Source organism: Bemisia tabaci, chromosome 7 (genome assembly GCF_918797505.1).
Source record: "Bemisia tabaci chromosome 7, PGI_BMITA_v3".
Classification (NCBI taxonomy): Eukaryota; Metazoa; Arthropoda; class Insecta; order Hemiptera; family Aleyrodidae; genus Bemisia; species Bemisia tabaci.
In genome coordinates this window covers 44117088-44137060 of record NC_092799.1, presented here as the reverse complement: position 1 = coordinate 44137060, position 19973 = coordinate 44117088, and the positions used below count along the sequence as shown (strand labels likewise).

Genomic DNA, 19973 nt, shown 5'->3' with positions numbered 1-19973 from the left:
TTGCGTACGAAATTGTTTAAAAATTTTGGAAAATAATATTCGCAATTTCACCAGTAAATTAGGTTTATATCGGAGGAAACTTGGCAACGTCTGAGGGCTCATACGGCGTTTTTCCTTAGCAAGGCAGTATTGATTCGACAAAAAAAGTCGAAAAGAGACCCCTCAGAGATTCGACACCAACTTGACCTACACTAGTGGCGATTCTCGAAAGTTGGCTACATGGTTTTTCCTCCATTTGAGTCCATTAAACATATCGATTTTGCGGGCGGTTGCCTCAGCAGGAATCGATTGTTTTATATACATTTAAATGGCGGAATAGCAGTGTCGTCATCTTTCAAGAATCGCCACTGACCTACATCAAGTAAACAGCAATTTGACGTTCCCATTACGAATCCGTACCCCATAGACAAGGGTAGTTACCCAGAATGATGAAATTATTACAATTGTTACGACCCTTCGTTTGTAAAGCCCACTGAAAAATAACTCCGGCCGTGGAGGCCGTATTTACGGGCTAAATAGACATGCCGTCCACGTTCTGGGCTCAGAGACCAAAAGTTCCGGGCGTAGCATCCGGAACAATCGAAGCTACGGCTCTAGCACCAGGAACTTTCGGCGTTAGAGCCGGTCGGTATGTTTATATGGTTTGTAACTTTTTTTCAGTGCAATCATGGCAAATCGCAAGAATGCCGGGTTTGCGCTAGTTCAGTCAATTGCTATTGCTCGGTGTCAGTGCGGCGTGGCGTGAATTGCGATGTATCGATTGTTATGTCATTTAAACCTACGGTAAAGAATCGTTTATTTAGGTGTTCGCTGCGAACACCCTATTTATCGATCCTTTTCCATAGGTTTAAATGGCATAACAATCGATACATCGCAATTCACGCCACGCCACTGCTCGGTATCCGTTACGTAAAGGTACTACGACGACGACGAAATAAACGATGAGCGTTTTGAAAAATGTTGCTTCCGAGTGGCCATTGCGGAAAACGCGGCGTCGCGTCGGTCGCGTCGAGGAGGGAACTCAACGCAAAGAGGAGTAATTAGTCGGAGCAAGGTCGGTTAATTATCGCCGATGCAATTCCCATTTTTAATGCTTGTGATTGATCGATCAAGCTAACCGGTCCCGCGGCCCGGTGTCCAGTGCATTTCTGCAGTTCGATCGCCGGTTGCCGACAACGATCGAGGACGACCAGCGGCTACCGAATCGATATTGAATGACCTAGATCGATAGAAAGCATTGCTAGGATAGGGATTTATCCATCAGGATCAATCGATATCGAATGGCCTAGATCGAGAAGAAACATTGCTAAGACAGGGATTTATCGATCAGGATCAATCTATATCGAATGACTTGGATCGATAAGAAGCATTGCTAAGATAGGGATTTATCGATCAGGATTAATCGATATTGAATGACCTAGATCGATAGAAAGCATTGCTAAGATAGGGATTTATCCATCAGGATCAATCGATATCGAATGACCTAGATCGATCAAGACCATTGCTAAGATGGGGACTTATCCATCAGGATCAATCGATATCGAATGACCTAGATCGATAGAAAGCATTGCTAAGATAGGGATTTATCGATCATGCAGGATTATTCGATATCGAATGGTCTAGATCGATAGAAAGCATTGCTAAGATAGGGATTTATCGATCAGGATTAATCGATATCGAATGACTTGGATGGATAAGAAGCTTCCCTAGGGATTTATCGATCAGGATCCAAAAATCAAAGTTTCCTTGTTGCTAAGATACCTGCTAGGGGTCACTATTTGTCTCCATGGAGAGAACGGGAGAGAAAGAGAGAGAGAATAAGTGCCGCCTCAAAGCATGGAAACATGCACTAAATGTTATGACTCTTCAGAAATATGAACAAAAGAAGGTGCGGCTCGAAAAAACCACAGCAAGAGAGCATTTGCGGGAATTTGCAGGTCATCGCTGAATGACATAATAATCGTGACCGTCAAACTGACTTTAGTTGATGTGCAGTGGAAGAGGAGGGAACATGAGCTCGAGACCTGACGGTATATAAATTTCAAAGCGGATATGACGTCTAGAGATAAAGTACAAGAAAAATTACGAAGAGTGCTATCAATGAATAATAATTGATAAAATGAATGGTCATAATTTCACAGTTCGCTCAAAATTTAATTTCCATCGACTAAGATGTGACATAACAACTATTTTTTTACTGTATCACGATCAAGTAATTATACTATTCATGGTATTTTTGTTGTTGTTGATTGAAGCTGATAAGATTGTGAGGTTTCTAAAATATTTTGTAGTGACTCTAACACTCCATGGCACATTTGGACCCACTCAAAGAAAAGTGAGGTAAATTGGAGGAAGATCATTATAAAAAATTATTTCAGAACGGGCATCTGTATTAACACGGGCCTCAGACAAGGTTGCACAATTCCAGTGGCACTGGTATGGCATAAGGGCCCTTTTCAACAAATAGTTAATGCATCATTGCAGCTTTTTTTTTACCAATTTAAGTGTTTGTTTATATGGCGAATTCAGAAAGTTTAGAGACATATAATCACGACGAATCACACGTATACAGATAAAAATTTAAGGTTAAAGGCAGGCGTTGCGAATTTCAAAATTTTCTGGAGGAGGAATTTCGTCAGATTTTTCCTGGAGTTGGAAAGCACTGAATAGTGAGCAGCTTAAGGCGTTGACTAACCCATGTTGCACGGGGCGATCGGCTCACGAAACCGCGGCCGTTTTACTGGGTCACATTCAAACTAAATATTCCACCGTTTCACAACTGCGTAAGTGCTTCTGATGCATTAGCACCTTCAGTTGCACGCATAAAATTGCCGTTCCACCCATCTGTATCGCCACTTCAGATTTCAGGAACAAAGTCAAATGAGTTCAACCGCTGCAACAACTGTTTATTGAAGTCTAAAACACCATAGCAGCTGACATGTCAAAATGTCTGTGGTTCACTGGGGGGCTTCTTTCAAGCAAACACCGGGGAGAGGGGGGCAGCACCACATAGAAGAATCTCGAAAAATGTCCGGAAGCCGATCGAAATTTATCAAAATTTTCCTACAAAAGACCACATCTTAAACGAAGGTTGGGACGGAAATTGTTCCCCTCAGCCCCCCCCCCCCCTAAATAACACCCCTAAAGTTTCCGGTGCCTAAGTTCACGACTTAGTCATTCCTTTTTGGATTGAGAGTTCAAGATTTTTTAAAACTCTCGAAAGTCAATAAATTCAGCTGCAAGTTAGGTGCTAATATTTCAAAGTGAAGCATGATTAAAAGAGTAAAAAAACCGGCGCTTCGCGCCGGCATTTGGGGGGCTTCGCCCCCCCATCCACTTCGCGGATTGGTGCGGGGACCGCACGGGACTTTCTCGCTCGAGCCGGCGCTTCGCGCCGGCATTTTGGTGGCTCCGCCACCTATCCCTCAACGATCTGATTCTTTTTTTTTTTTTTAAAAAAATCTATACTTCAAATTGAAGAAGTTATTGATCGTAGATCAATTTGTGTTTGATGATGGTTGTAAATTAATTGATGTTTTAAGTTCCACTGTATTAAATGGGATTCGATGTGAGAATGTGTGAGAATATAAAATTCGGTCGTAAAAAATTAGGCGCGGCGCCCGGGATTCGAACCCGGAACCGCTGAAACACCGGTCGAGCGCGCTACCGTAGAGCCACCGCCGACTGATACGGAACTGATGCTATACTACGTATATAGACTCGAGCGCTCAAAGCAAGACTTTCCGGAATTTTTTTGGGGGGTTTCTAGGGGGCGTTGGAAAAAACAAAACTATGGGAGCGAGAAAGTAAAAATACGGGTCAAATAAATTCATCCAAAGAGTTCGTATGAATTTTTTCAGCCCGATCGGAGGCGGCAGCTTGGGAAGTTCCCCTTGTAAGTTGACTGTGTTGTGAATTTTAATCACCTCGTTCCGCACCCGCCGCAAGCGATTAATCAGATCGAGTAAAATGAGGTGGATTAATTTGTTGAACTGGCTGAGGGCCTTTTAACGCACTAGCGAAAGTCTTATCAGATTTCGCTGTGATTAAGGGAGGGGCAGGGCCGAGCTTTTGAGCTTGTTCCCTTTGTTTCCTGAGATTCACAACTTTCTTTTTGCGAATCTCCCTGTAGACATATGAAAAGTTTAGTATACTATATTTACAAACAAAGGGTAAATTAAATGCACTAAGCTATAAATGTAAGGTGTAAAAAACCTAATCAAAGGAAAAATAATAATACTGATAGGAGCTAGGAATTTATGACCTCAAAACGGCGACAAGACAATTACTGCTCTGATTGCTTTAATTAATAACTCCTCTAGAGTCTTTATACGCTTATCTAAGAGATTATTATTAATAGGAACTTGAACATTGATTACCGGCTGTGAAGCGTCTTTTGATTGCGATTTAGCGTTTCCGGAAGCATTAGCATATGACTTGCATCGTGAATAGAATGTTATACGCCCAGACTGCATGCGGAGCTTCCCACCGATGAGTGATCTCGGGAGCAAAGTGCCTACTTTTGGGCCTCGTAATCTCTTGAATTTTGAGTTTAGTCCAAAAGATCTTTTTGGAACTTAAATTAATGACCCAGGTGATGTGCTTGATGCCCATTGTTAAAGAATTAAAGACATTTTTCAAAATTTACAGTCTTTCAAAATGAGCTTTCCGTGTGATTTTGCTAAAATGGACAATTGAGCGTAGCCCCCCCAAATTTTAGCGTACCTCAAAATCGTTGAACGTGCATAAGAAGACCATAGATATGGTGTCCTGTGCCAATTTTGAATGAAATCGAACAGATAGATTCTGAGATATCGCTGTAGACAGATTTGGGGGACGTCGGACGGACGGACACACATTTTTACAAGTATGGTTATTTTTACTCCTGGGACCTTAAAACGTCTAGAAATGATGAAATTTCAACTTTTTTTTTTTTTTTTTTTTGGAGGATGACAATACTTCCTCTCTACCCTATGGGAGCGAGAAAGTCAAAATCTGGTAAGCGCTATTAGGCTATGAACTCCTGCGGCGCTTATCAGATTCTGAGCTTCAAATTGACTTAGATAACTCAAAAAAATACAGCCCTAGAGGGAAATCGCGAACTGAGAGATAAAAAACTACATATACGATATAAACTTGAGTCATACTTTGAAAACAAATCGAGATGTATTTCCGACTCAAACTTTGCATATATGCAGCATGATATGACTTTTGAGGATAATTAAAACATGCCTTAGAATTCAGAACTTAACGATTTATCGATCAACTATCGAGTCTTTCTCGTCAGCACTGTAAATCTACCTCAGGGTCTTATGGTAATATGACCGTTCAGATCTTCGATTGACCGATTCATATGGTATAACCTCTGAATTTTAGGACTTTTTTCAAGAATTCCTGAAACTGATTTTATGGTGCGACGGCTTTTAAAATGCATTCAATATTTGATCATTTAAGACATCAAATACTCTAAAACGTACTTTCTGAACGAATCTCACACACAATTTTAGCTTCATCAACTAGGGCTGTGGTTTCAGAATCATTTTAGACTATTTTACTATCAAATTATGCCTACTATTTATATTGAAATCGGAAGATCTGCAGAGTGAATAGAGTTTCAGGAATTTTTATTCAAAATCTTAAAAAGTCGAAATAATCAACAAGCTGAAAAAAACGTGGTGAAAACGTTCGCTGAAATTGTGAAAACACCTTCAGTCATCAATACAAGACTCGAAATACACAGAGAAGGGGGGATATATTTTGAAGGGAACAATGCTCCTAATCATTTGGCCGGGGTTCCTTCTTTTCATGAAGTCTAGTTTAGTATAAGAGAACGACGCACTGCAAGGAAGAATGGTTAGCATAGGCCATTGAGGTTAGGTTATGATGGATTTTAAAAGAAAGAGTCACCTTTTTTTAAAGAGCCTCCCACCAAAAGGTCATATTTTTCGGAAAACGGAGGAATTATTTTAAAAAAAGACCCTTAATCGGGCAAACTTTAAACCTGAGCTCATTGAACTAGCCTTCATCATACTTTCTTGGCTCGTAACTATCTCTGGTTCACAAGAATGGAGAACCTCTATGAGAGCACATGTGTGAAAATAATTTTTCATTTGGGTGCCTTTTCGCGGATTCATAGGACAACTCGATAACCAAAAAAAATTGGGGAAAAATTAGGAAAAATCCCAAAAATAGACTAAAAAGCAAATAGGTTTACGTAACAGTCTCATACCTGCTCTTGGAGGAGGATAGGCGTTAAAGCCAACACAAAAAAGCCGAAATCACGTGGCGGCCGCGGCTAGGAGCCCACTGGATCAGAATCGAAACCGAAAGTTCACCGGGACATCGGGACTAGGGACAGGATAAAGGGGAGGAGGGACCACCGAGAGGAAGGAGGAAGGATTCGGGAGCGAAGGGACGGAAAGCGTGGAAAATTCGCGAGACCGACGCGACGGAGTGGAGGCTGGATGGGGTCGGACTAAAGAGCGGGTTAGAGGTGATAATCGGGCTCGGGTCTAACCTCTTATCCCGCCCCCCGCCCCGCTCCGCCGCACAGTGGATCGAGGTCGGACAAAATTTTGGAACGCTTATAACTCCGTTTCTACAAAACTTTGAGGTTCTAAAAGTGGTTCTATTCGTTCCCTGGTGAAATTTGCATCTAGTAGCGCCCCTAGAACTTTAAAATGTGACGAAATATCAGAGACAAGAGACCCTCCACTGGCCTCCTAGCGACAGGTGGAAGCTTTTACTTTCGGGGTTTCAACAATTCCTTATGGACAATTATGAGCGAGCAACAGTCATCACCCTATTTTCGGCTGTTGACTTACCTACATGGTCGATGATGAGCTTCGGATGACGTCATAAGCCAAACAACTTTCTCAAACATCGGCCATTTTCGGCTTGTTTGCAAAACGAAACTGCCAACACGTTCTTGAACATCAACCATGTAGGTAAGTCAACAGTAGAATGCTGAAGTCCCGAAAGTAAAAGCTTCCACCATGGCCAAAATACTAGTGGAGGGTCTCTTGTCTCTGCGAAATATACAGCAGTTTTTGTAAAAAATTCCGGGCCCGACCTCTCTAATTGACTCGGTCCACTGTGCGCCGGACGTCTATTACGTTCGTTTTGAAACGCGATTATACAAGTACCGACACATCAACAAACACACGCGAAAGCGCGACTCGAGCTTCGACCTGTGCTACCGATACGAGGAGACCCGCGGTGCAGCCTCCGCCGATAACGCGTGGCGCACGTGGCTGCTAAAGTTGGCTTCCTGTGAAAACGCCGTGTTTCAATATTAGTCTAACATGGGGCCCCACCTTGGCCGTTACGCAGCCTAACCCTCGAGCCAGACTTGCCATCAAATTTGGAAAATTAAATTCTCGGGCATTTCCATGATTTTCCTGACACATTCGCTGGAAAAAAACACATTGGATCTAGAGTCCAGACTCTTGAAAACATTGACAAGAAAAAATACTCTTGATTCAATCAGATTTTGGCTTAAATCAAAAGGAAATCCGCTCAAATTAAGAGGCTTGGTTCTTGATTTAAGCAAAAATCCGATTGAATCAAGAGTATTTTTTCTTGTCCATGTTTTTAGGAGTCTGGACTCTGGATCCAATGTGGTTTTTTTTTCCCCCCAGTGTTCGAGTGAAATTCCCAGGCAATTATAGAGATGCAAGACGGTTAAAGAGACATAATTCAAAATAATATTCACGCAATTTTTGTTTTGTTTCAGACGTCAAATCCATGCTAGAAAGGTAATAAAGGTGAACTAAAACAATTTCCCTGACAGTTCATCAATATTTCTGACATTTCCAGATTTTCCCTGAATGATGCAACCATGTCAAGCGCTTCGCACTCCCGACCGCCTCGCGGCAAGAAGACAGTATTGCAATTCGAAAATTTGAATATGACGGGTTGGAATTGGGGTCACGTGAGAGCAAGCGGGATAGATAACCGTCGAAAGGAACCCAAGGTTCTTCCGACGTCACACTGATTGCCATCGATGAAGGCATCAGCGGCATCCGTTGAGTTTAATGATGCACGACTGAAAGCTCTTCTCCGCGGTCAGATTATCCCAGCTTGCATCGCTGACCAATGAGAGGCCTGGATGTGGCATCGATTGGACGTGGAGGGAATTTTTATTTTTTGATCGAAGTTTTAATTTTTAGTTCCGAAAAACGCCGGAGCTAAAACTGTCAGTTCAATGACTTAGTGAAACCAGGAAACTGCATTAAGGTTTCCGAGGAAGCATTACACGTTTGGCTTAGACCCTATAAGTTTTTTTTACTAAAAATAGTAGGACCGTCAGTAAAAGATCAAGGGGGGGGGGGAACAAAAAGTCAAAGTACCCAGATTTTCGAAAAATCAGCACTTCAACTCGAAAAATTTCAGCGTTAAGTCCAAAAAGGTTGATTTTTCGTGTCAATAGAAGCTGTCATGCCGCAATCACACGCTGAATTTAGCAGCTGAATGTGGAAGTCAACAGTCATCGCCCAACGGCTGAAATTTAGCAAATTCGAGTTATTTTCATCCAGATGTGTATTAAATCTACTCGAATAGTTCAAACAAATTCAAAATTGGTCCGATGGTTGCTGAGAATCGTTGCTGAATTTTGCGCGTCACGCGCAAAATTCAGGCATCGGGCCGATGACTTCCACATTCAAGCCACATTCAGGTCCCACATTCAGCGTGAGATTGCGGCATCAGGTAAAATTACGTGCAAATTTTGTTGCAAGCTGAATTTTCACTACAAAAAATTGAGCATAGGTGATTTTTACTTCTCAGATTCAGCACATTTTGCCAGGGATTAAATCATATCAAGCGGTAAATCATAGACGTGTGTTGTACATCTCCATTGGCGAGCTTTAAGTTTTCACCTTCGAAAAGAAGCACTAAAAGCGCAGTTAAATGCGTTATGTAAGGATAGAAACGCTTTTTTTGAAGTGGACAATGTTGGAAGCTTTAAAGCTCTGATAAGAGACTGCTAAGCTCATTCGTGGACGCTCGTGGACGCACTACCTTGAAAACTCGAGGCATTGACGCAAGACGCAAGACGCAAAAACCTGACGGCTGCAACGGGCAAATCTAATAAGCGACGAATAATTATATCCTAGGCTCTAGGTCATCGGTGGTAACTTTTCTTGCGGACCGTGTCTTTTCCACCCGGAAAGAAGTTATGATGATAAATAACGCAGCGATTGTCGCAATAATTACATGTTTTGATTCGAGCAACCAAGAGAGGGCGGAGTGGCCCGGCGTTGGTGGCTAGTGATCGGCTGGTGGATGATAGATGGACGTCGGAAATCACTCACCGATGCAATGACTTGACGTTATGTCATGAGAGTTGGGGGCTGCGACTCCACCCCTCTTTTCGGGGATACTGGTGAAATTCCTGTTTTCTCCTGTAGAAGAAGGTCGAAAAGAACAAAGAGAGGAGGAGAGAGCGAAAGAAAAAAAGGAAAGGAGGAAGAGAAGAGGAGTTGGTGAAGAAGACGGAGAGGAAGGAATTGGAAGGGAAGGAGAAACAAAGGAAAAGGAGGAGGATGGAGTAGGCGAATAGGAAGAAATAAAAGAAGAGGACATGGAAAAAGAAGAAGGGGAGAAAGGAGGAGAGATGCCTATAGGAAGAAAGATGAGGGAGATGGAAAAATGGAGTGGGTGGGAGAGAGCGGGAGAAAAAGAGAGAAAAGTGGAAGAGATGAGACGAAGAAAAAAAGATTAATAAATGAAGGGTATAGGAAGAGGGGAAAAAAGGAGAGAGAAGAGGAAATACAGGAAGAAGACATGAAAAAAGGAAGAAGAGAAGGGGGAGAAGGAGAAGAGGTGCCTATAGGGAACGACAGAAGGACATATAGAGAATAGAGGGGGTGGGAGAGAGCAGAGTAAAAAGAGAGAAAAGTGAAAGAGATGAGAAGGAGAAAAAAAGATAAACGAATGAAGGGGTAGAAAGAGGAAGAAAAGGAGAGAGAAGGAATATAATTAATGGAGGGAAATGTGGGGGTAGAAAAGGAAGGAGTGAAGATGGATAAGATGAGGAGGATGAAGAAGCATAAAGAAGAAACACGAAGAAGAAGAAGAGAGAGGAGGAGGTCTGTCCACGTTTCGCCCTACTTACACCATGATGGCACGATCGGACGATAGAAAAACAGAGCCCTCCCCGGCTGGAAGGAAACAGCGAGCACTGAATTATTGAGAACGGGTCGTCGACGTTGACTTTCGTCACAGCTTCGATGGACGCGGGTCGCGGGTAAAAATAGACGCGGCATGTTCGCGGCAAAGTCAGGACCCAAAGGTTGCATTTTCACGGTTACGACTTTTACCACATAGAGATGCCACGCCGGATGCCCCAAGAGCTTTCGTCTCCAGGGCTCACCATCGCTCATCCATCCGATCCCCACCACATATCGACGGTGAAACTACCAAACCACGTATCTCGGTTTGCGACGTCGCAAACTTCCTGTCATAGTTTATTTTTTAAATGAAAAGCTACTTAACGTCCAGTCTTGAAAATTTCTGTGATTTTTCCTCTTCGTGCGGAGAAAATTCTGTGAAAATTTCAAGGAATGATATTGATTTGGTCTACTTCAAAAAAATAAAATGTGAGCGTAGATTTTTAAACACCGCAAACGAGATACGTGGTTTGGTAGTTTCACCGTCGATATGCAATACCTCGACCCCCAAAATTCCTCGAAAACCCAATCCTCAGAGGCGCTGGTCACCTCTCCTCTTGAGAAATCTCAGCTATGGATAGTTAATGACCCCCCCCCCCCCCCCCCTGAGCGTGGAGGAGGTCGGAGGGTCCACATGGTGGAGAGGGGTACTGATGTTTCCTGAATGAGAAATAGAAGGTAAAACCGTAAAATTGATAAAATTGACACGAATTGGGGGTACAGACTGCGTGCGATGCTATTTCGCCTTCACATATCACAAGGTACAAAATCATACTCCATGTGGCGATAGTCACGATATCAAGGCTTCGTGGGTTTACGATTCGGTTATCTGCTTTTGCCTCGCATATTAAGTACTGGAGTATGTCAATTTTGAAACTGGCTGTTTTCAATCAAGTCTCCATGATAGGTTTCAAGTAAACGAAACAAAAATTATTCCCACCTTGAGCCCCACCTATCCGATTAATTTTGTAAAAAATACCTTCACACTTTAAATTTTTAACAGTTAGATTTCGAACTAGGGAACCGATAGAATAGTAAGAATAATCGTCGAATTGGAACTCTTGCATTGAAAAAAGTTCGAATGCTGTTCGTTCAGGAGAAGATGAATGTCGAGAAATAACAAGACATAAAACGCTATAATCTCATTTTTGCGATCACAGTGTTTTAATTAAATTGTAATTATGCACTTGCGTTTAAAAGGGTGCTCTTTCTCTTACTTTCTTTCGTCTTTTTTCCTTGTTTTCGGCCCTCCGGATAGACCACTTCCGCGAACCGTGGCGAGGTTAGTTATTATCTGGACGAATTAAGAGCTTTGAAAGTTCAAAAATTAGACGTGATCGCACTCTGGAATGTTTAAAAGAACTACTATGAGAGAAACATTAATTCCGCCTCATTACTGCGCAGAAAAAAAAAATTGTTAGCTTTGCCATCTGAACCGCTTCATGGTCATTTTTTATACGCTTAGGTGCAACTACCTAAATGTTTTTGTTAGGAGGGGGGGGGGGGGGTATGCCAGTTTGGGAAGCTTGAGACACATGGCCATCGAGTCAACTTTCCTCTTAATAAAAAAGGGCAATTAGTGTGTTACCAACAAATCCAAAACAGTGGCGATGCGTTAATGATCGATAACAGATAGTTCTCCATTTGAAGCCATGGTAAAAAATCGATTATTAAGGTGTTAACTGCAAGCACCCTCTTTATCGATCCTTTTCCACGGGTTTAAATGGCAGATCGATTATCGCAAAACACGCTCCGCCATTGACTCACAAGTCGAACGTTTTGAATCAATTCCACCATGTTTTACTCTCTTGTAATTAACAAAAAAAAAAAAAAAAAAAAAAAAAAAAAATAAATCGAGATAAGTCTGTTTAAACACTACATGAACGAACTGTTGAGAATATCCCAAGAGAATTACCAAGCGAAGAATTTCCTAATTCAACAAATGGTTTTATCTCTAAAAACAATTCTTTCGTTGTTCTTAAAACATGCGAGCGCTAATAATAGTAATTCCCTCTTATCTGTCGTAAAATTATTGTTTCTAACAGTGACTTTGATAAGGATCAATCCAAGTCGTAACAATGTTACGTCAATTTGTAACTAAGCGTGTGAAATGATTTGTAGTGCATCTGATTGTGAGCTCTCAACTTTCCTGTAACCAATTCGAATTGTTACTTCGGTTAAAGAATGTAATTAGCGAATATTTCCTGGAATTTTGTACGGCTCGTGAGTATGATTACCCCGGTCAGTGTTCGAAACTCGCAGGCGCCAACGCGCCAAATGCGCCTTAAAAATGAAGGCTCTGCGCCAACGTGGCCCCTAAAAATTGCCCATTAAAAATCTGAATTTTCATAGTAGTTGATTATTCGAAATGTTCAGCACTACAAGTGAAAGCTTTTTCTATTCTTCACGATTTCATCCTTAGTGCTTTTGCCTTCCCCAAGTTACAGCTACTTACTAGTTCTGTTACGAAAACATCTTGCGTCTAATTTCTCACTAAATATGCCGTAATATATAGGCAAAAAGTCAATTTGGCCCCTAAAAAATCGTCAATGGCGCCTAAAAATCAGGCTTGATGCGCCACATGGCTCCTAAAACTCAAAGGTGAGTTTCGAACACTGACCTCGGTTTAGCTAGTGCTTTTCGTCGGGATAGAATTAGGAAATGGAGGTGGTGGAACTCCGCCAGCGGACAGGCATGGTCACGATTGGCAGGCACTCGTCATACTAAGGTCACATTTTTTGACACCTCAACGTTGAGCTGCTGCGTATACTATACGCTCAGAGAGCAACGCTTGCTACTGACAATGAGTACATACATAATGGGATGCTCTTGTAAACATCCCATCCCATGTTCTACAAACAGAGCGTATGACCACGAACAGGCAAGAAGAGACCCTTCACTAACCTCTTTGTAACACGTGGGAACTTACATGAAACTGTCACGGATGGGTGTCTACAGAATTTTGAGCGGAAAATTCCATTTTTTGAAGGTTTTCTTTTACATTGATTCCTCAACTACTGATTATTATGATAAATGGCTTCTTCCAGTTGCTTGGTCAGGACATTAATTAAGTATCGAACGATCACCAACGGTTCCTGAGCGCGTGTTTGTAGTTGCCAAGTGTTGAGCAGAGAAGTTGAAAAGTCCATACTTTTGAACAAATCATTTGTTTTAAAAAATAAATAAATAAATGAATAAATAAATGGATAAATAAATAAATAAATGAGAATATTGACTGTTAATTTTTGAGCTTCCATCGCAGAACAGAAGAATGATATTTTTGATTCGTTTTTTCGAATTTTTCTGGCGAGCACTGGAGTTCAGTTTTCCTTAATAATTACCGAGTATATTGCAGTGCTACTCGGAAAAATTGTAACTTTCGAGGCTATTAGCGAAATATATCGCAAAAATCACTTTTCACGGTACGAAAAATTCGTGAGCTTTCTTTGCCGTCGTGGCGGTGGCTTCCTAAAATCGTGCTCTATCAGTTAATCGTACTTTTTCCGTGAGCATGACGCCCTGCATCTGACTTGCGTCCTAAATATGCCCTGCCTGAAGTTCTCCGCTTTAAACGAAGGAGCTTTATAACAGATAGAGATAGAGATAGAGATAGAGCTAGGTCTTTCAACGAAGGAATTTTATAACAAAGAGAGATAGAGCTTTCAACGAGGAAGCTTCATAACCTGTAGAGATAGAGCTTTCAACGAAGAAGCTTCATAACAGATAGAGATAGAGCTTTCAACGAAGAAACAGCTAGAGATAGACATTTCGACGAGGGAGCTTTTTAACAGATAGAGATGGAGCTTCCAACAGAGGAGCTTTATAACGGATAAGGATTTCAACGAGGGAGCTTTATGGCAGATATAGAGATTTTAACAAGGGAGCTTTATGACAGATAGTGATTTGAACGTGGGAGCTTAATAACAGATAGAAATAGGACTTTCGACGAAGGAGCTTTATAACAGCTAGAGATAGAGATTTCGACGAAGGAGCTTTAAAACAGATAGAGATGAAGCTTTCAACGAGGGAGCTTTATACCAGATAGAGATAGAACTTCCAACAGAGGAGCTTTATAACAGATAGAGATTTCAACAAGGGAGCTTTATGACAGATATGGAGATTTCAACGAGGGAGCTTTATGACAGAGATTTCGACGAAGGAGCTTCATAACAGATAGAGATAGACATTTCAACGAGGGAGCTTTATGACAGATAGAGATAGAGCTTTCAACGAAGGAGCTTTATAACAGATAGAGATTTTAACGAGAGAGCTTTGACAGATAGAGATTCCAACGAGGGAACTTTATGACAGATAGAGATTTCAACGAGGGAGCTTTATGACAGATAGAGATTTCAACGAGGGAGCTTAATAACAGATAGAGATAGGACTCTCAACGAGGGAGCTTTGTAAGAGATAGAAATAGAGCTTTCAATTGATGAAGCGGATACAGATGCTGGCCACGGCCTCATGTCCGTGTTGCCCGATGCCATACCGCCTGTTGCGGAACCACTCGTTAGAAGTAACGGACACGGATTGCGGTCAGTCGCCGCCACCACATACAAGGCAAGTACCTACATCGTTACCTCCCGACCCGCAAGTTGAACGCTCAACCAAGGAGATTGATTTCAAGATCTCGCCGCTACAAGTGTCAAGTGCAAAAGCTGTAGCCGTGAGGTTTCGCTCCTTGAAATTGGGAGGACCCGCCGGGGATAAATATTGAGACATCCCCTCCGTCAAAGTCTTCGGAGGGGATGTGCCTGGATCGTGCAACAGTCCAGCGGGCTGATTGTTGAAATTCATAGAAAAAACTACAGACAAAAAAAACAAAAGGGATATGGAGGGATACTACTGGTGGAAGAGGGTAATTGCAATGGGCATAAGAGGTAGGCAATAGGCTAACTGACGGCAACCCACGAGAGACCCTATAGTTAGTCAATCATTTACCCCCTTAGTCTATAAGAACCACTCATTACAACCGATAGGATTGCTCCATACTCCCTACGTCTTCTTTGTCTATTGCTATGTCTATCAATTTCAACAATCATACCCAATTTCGGAGAGAATTCTTTACTGACAGGGTTGAAAAAACAACCTATGTAAATCCAATTTTCAGCGTGTAGTGCGACGACACTCCTGTCAATTTAAACCCAAAATGGGTCGGTGGCGTATTTTTTTCTTCAATTCGATTATTTTTAAAAGTGCTAGGGCGCGTCCAGCTTTCAGTAATTTTTTCGGATTTTTTAACTCGAAATGACAGAGCAAATAGATTTTGAAATCGCCAAAATATGGACCCATTTAAACGGTATTCTTGACGGTCTGTCATGACGTAAAGAGGCAAAGGAGTCCGCATTCGCTGATTGGCTGAGGCCCAGACAAAAACTTGAACTGGTTATGCCATCACAATGGTCAGCCTCAATTCGGTCCGATTTTCATCAATTTTTATTCCTCCCTTTAGAAGTACTTTCTTAACCTCTTTCATGGACTATTCGATTTTTTTTTGTCAAATATTGCACTGGAAACAACTATCAGATAATTTGCATGAAAGTTAGGCTATTAACCACTGGCCGATTCCAAAATCTGACACATTTTTATAACTTGTCTCATGAATTCAGTATTTGCACGGACTAGGGTGGTCAAAATTAAAATTTGAAACGTCCGTCGACTTTTCATAGTCGCATGGACCATGATTTTTCTTACGAGGAAAAAAAAACATAACGAAAAAGCAAATGCACGGAAAAAAGCGTTAGGGGTTATCCCCTAAAATTGTGATACTACCACAATTTGTTGGATGATACGGACATTTCTAATTAATTGTGGTAGAACCGCAACTCAAGTTAGGGTAGTACCGCAACATTTGGGTTAGTAACCTAATTAATTGGGGTACAACCACGATTAATTCGTGTACTACCACAATTAATTGGAAATGTCCATATCACACAACAAACTCTTGCTTTTTTTTATCCGTGTACATCATGGGAAAATTCAATAATTGAGTTGATGACAGTGCAGGTACCAAAACATATGAGCACATGAACAAAGAATTCATAAAAAGTGGTCATCAAATGCAAATAACCACTCATATTCGACTTACAGTGGTCATATATTATTTCACGACAATAAAACCGATATCAAGATAGTGATTTGAATAATTCTACGGTTGGAAGACGGGAGTTTCGGTTTTACCAGTCTTGCATGCATGCTTGCACAGAGGTAAATGTCACGCATTCTCACTGAATAATTGAGTACTTTTCGGACCAATCCCGACGTAATTTGAAGATTGTTTTGTTTAGTCAATAAAGTGGGAATATTGTGGAGGACAAATGTTTGGAGCAATTGAATTGCAAAACAAAGCGCCAAGCGGTCTTGGTATCATAATCTGAACAAATTTGACATCGATGAATGGTTTGGCCCAAACCTTACGGAATGACCTTTTTTTCTGTTGAGAAAGGTTCATAAAATATCGTAGTATTTTGAGAGGTTGAGTTCGCAGCCCGCAGCAATAAATAGAAAAAGTGATAAACAACTTCGAAGTTCGACTCTCGATAAACTCAAAATTGGATTTTCCTAGTTATTCCTGATTTTTGACTGCTAAATCCTGATTTTTTGTGGAGAAAAATTGGGCGAACGCAACTTCAAAAAAAAAAAAAGCTCGATCTACTATAAATTTCGATCTTACAACCGCCTACACTGGAAAAAAAAAGAATCTTAAATTTGCCGCCAAGAAGTATTTCTTCTTAAATCAAGAATTTTGCTGGTTAATGTAAGCTACTTTTTTGCTTAACCCAAGCACTGTTTTTCTTGAATCAAGAAAAAGTCAGCTTAAAGCAAGATAAAGAAAATTCTTGGCGGCAAATTCAAGAATTATCATGCTTGATCCAAGCTACTTTTGATTGACACTTACTTTCTTTTTCGCCCGATGAATTTTTCGGTTGTCACTCTTAAACGATGGCCATTTCGACTTCTGTGGAAGTCGTCATCGGGTACTTAAAACTAACAACGAAAATAAAAATAAAAACCGAAGCTAAAAACTGACGTTAAAATTCCACGTATTAACGTATTAATCTAACGTTAGTTTTTAGCTTCGGTTTTTATTTTTATTTTCGTTGTTAGTTTTAAGTACCTGATGATGACTTCCACAGAAGTCGAAATGGCCATCGTTTAAGAGTGACAACCGAAAAATTCATCGGGCGAAAAAGAAAGTAAGTGTCAATCACGTAGTTCCCGATAAAGAAACAAAGGATTAGCAAGCTACTTTTTTTTTTTCAGTGTATTCTCAAATCCTGATTTTACGACTGATTTTTCCTCAAATCCTGGTAGAACCGGGAAAATTCTGACACTCTGGATAAAAATTCACGGGATTTTGCAACGGTGGAAGGATGGCGCGGAAAGGTCCCCCGCAAACTAACAGGTCGGCCGTTTCCGCCATAACATCCGGTGCGGTGTGACTCGTCGTGGAGGATCAGCGAGCCGACATTTTTGACACACTGACCCAGAGTGGAGTCGTCTCTTGCTCCTGATTCTCTCATCTTACGCACGGGCCGAGCTTACGAGATGAAAATGACCTCAACAGCTGTTAAAACGTGAAAAGATGGACGGGCGACCGACTAGAACAAGGCGCTTGATCGACACCGCTGCAAGGCTGCAACCAACTTTCGTTCGCGTCTATTACATGTGAATCAGTTGCACTGGAAAAAAGAACACATCGGATCTAGAGTCTAGACTCTTGAAAACATTGACAAGAAAAAATACTCTTGATTCAATCAGATTTTTGCTTAAATCAAAAGGAAATCCGCTCAAATTAAGAGGCTTGGTTCTTGATTTAGGCAAAAATCCAATTGAATCAAGAGTATTTTTTCTTGTCGATGTTTTTAAGAGTCTGGACTCTAGAATGTGTTTTTTTCCAGTATGTTGTCAAAAGGGAACGGATCTATTTTTTGATGAATCTTAGTTGGACCGCGTTAAACAGAAAGGAACCAAGCCACATCAGCTGTCGCCAAATTTAATCGGGCAATTTGATTTTTTACATGAGAACGGTTGTACGGGGCACCAGGGCACGAAATATCCGGATTTAATACGACTGCACAGTCTCTGAAAATTTCAGGAAGAAATATTCAAAACTTTTCTATAAAATATTTATTTCATCGGGGGGAATCTGACAACATTCGAATGCTGATACGGTGGTTTTCTTCAGCGCAGCAGTTTACGATTTAAAAGCAAAATTCATCCATGACATACACATGCTCTTGTTAACATAAAAAAAGGAGGGGAAAAAGCTCATTTCTGTCGGACCCCTTCAAATTCTAAAAAGACGTACGATGTACGCTTTACGATAGCTTCCAGATGAATACATCGGGAGCTCGAAATATAGCAAGAACTTTGATAAAAAGGGCCGACAAGATCATATACTTTCATTTCTGATCGGAAACGCGCTCGAGAGATGAATGCAATCGAGCGAAGCTGTCTTCGTTGCGATTTTCTTCACCGTCACCTGTTGACCCCTCAACAGCTTACAACACTTTTTGCAGCGTAGGCAAGCTCAAAGTCCGTCATATCGAACCTTACTGTTCCGACACTTTGACCGAATGCACAAGGTGTTCTGACGAAAACGATCCGATCGTCTGGAGAAAATGTGTCACGGAAGGTTGATGGAAGGTAAGAAAATGTATGTGATAGATACAATTAAGCAGAATGGTACTTATACAAGGATTGGCGATGTAATTAACCGATTTTGTGTAAAATTTCGCGAAGAACACAATGGTGCCACTGGTTTTCTCTGCAACCAACTCTCAAGTTCAAAAAGAACTCACAAAGTTGAGGCCGCAATGGAGGGGTTCGCCTCCGTTATGGCCCACCTTTACATCCACAAAAGACAGGGATCGAATACATTACGACAATGGCCAAACTACATGTTGTAAAAAACTGAACGTCATTTTATGAGAACTTCCCTGATTTTCCTTCTCTCTGTAAAGAAAATTCTATCTGAGAGTGCAAAGAGTGCAAAAAAGTATCTATTTAAAGCCTTGCAGTTATACCTCTCAACACACTTTGAAAGAACAATACAATACACAATTCGTGAACTTGTTGCCAGATGTCGCTCACTTGAAATTCGCTTTCAATTTCACAGTGTGGGCAACAAAATAACGAGAAGCGTGAATCCATTCGCAATCGAAATTCTATCCTCTATTCGGAAAACACGCATTCATATCGCCCCAAAAGCTTTCATTCAACCGCTAAACTATGAGTTTAACTATTGGTAGAAATCGTTGATCTGAAATTCGCCTTCAGTTTTGCGCATAGGCAACAAATATACCGGAGAGCGCGAATAGTTATCTATTCGATGATTACTTAATTATACCGCTCCATGAACTTGGGAGAAAAAGACATTCACACTGTTGCCACTTTGTTTGGAGATTCCCGAGCTAGAGTCACAGCAACTAAAAAAAAAAAAAACACATTGGATCTAGAGTCCAGACTCTTCAAAACATTGACAAGAAAAAATACTCTTGATTCAATCAGATTTTTGCTTAAATCAAAAGGAAATCCGCTCAAATTAAGAGGCTTGGTTCTTGATTTAAGCAAAAATCCGATTGAATCAGGAGTATTTTTTCTTGTCGATGTTTTAAGAGTCTGGACTCTAGATCCAATGTGTTTTTTTTTTCCAGTGTATCTGGGAAAGACTGGATATCCCTTGAGATGGATTCTCACTGTAACGAGGGAATTCCACCTTTCAGAACATTTTTTGGTCTCTGTAGATTGTTTCAGGGGTGAAACTGCAAAAATACGAATCTCGGTTGCGGTGTT

The 19973-nt window shown here is 41.1% G+C and overlaps 1 protein-coding gene across 2 annotated transcripts in view; it reads right to left on the bottom strand.

Annotated features, from left to right (window-relative positions):
• Acsl (Acyl-CoA synthetase long-chain) overlaps nucleotides 1-19973 on the bottom strand; it is a 52816-nt gene that overhangs the window by 30531 nt on the left and 2312 nt on the right. The window contains exon 1 of one of the 2 annotated variants that reach the window (XM_019049633.2): nucleotides 6230-6493. The exons of the other annotated variant lie outside the window; for it this stretch is intronic. The gene's annotated coding sequence lies outside the window, so the exon portion shown is untranslated. Of the gene's footprint in view, nucleotides 1-6229; nucleotides 6494-19973 lie in introns of those variants that run through there. 2 annotated transcript variants of the gene reach the window in all.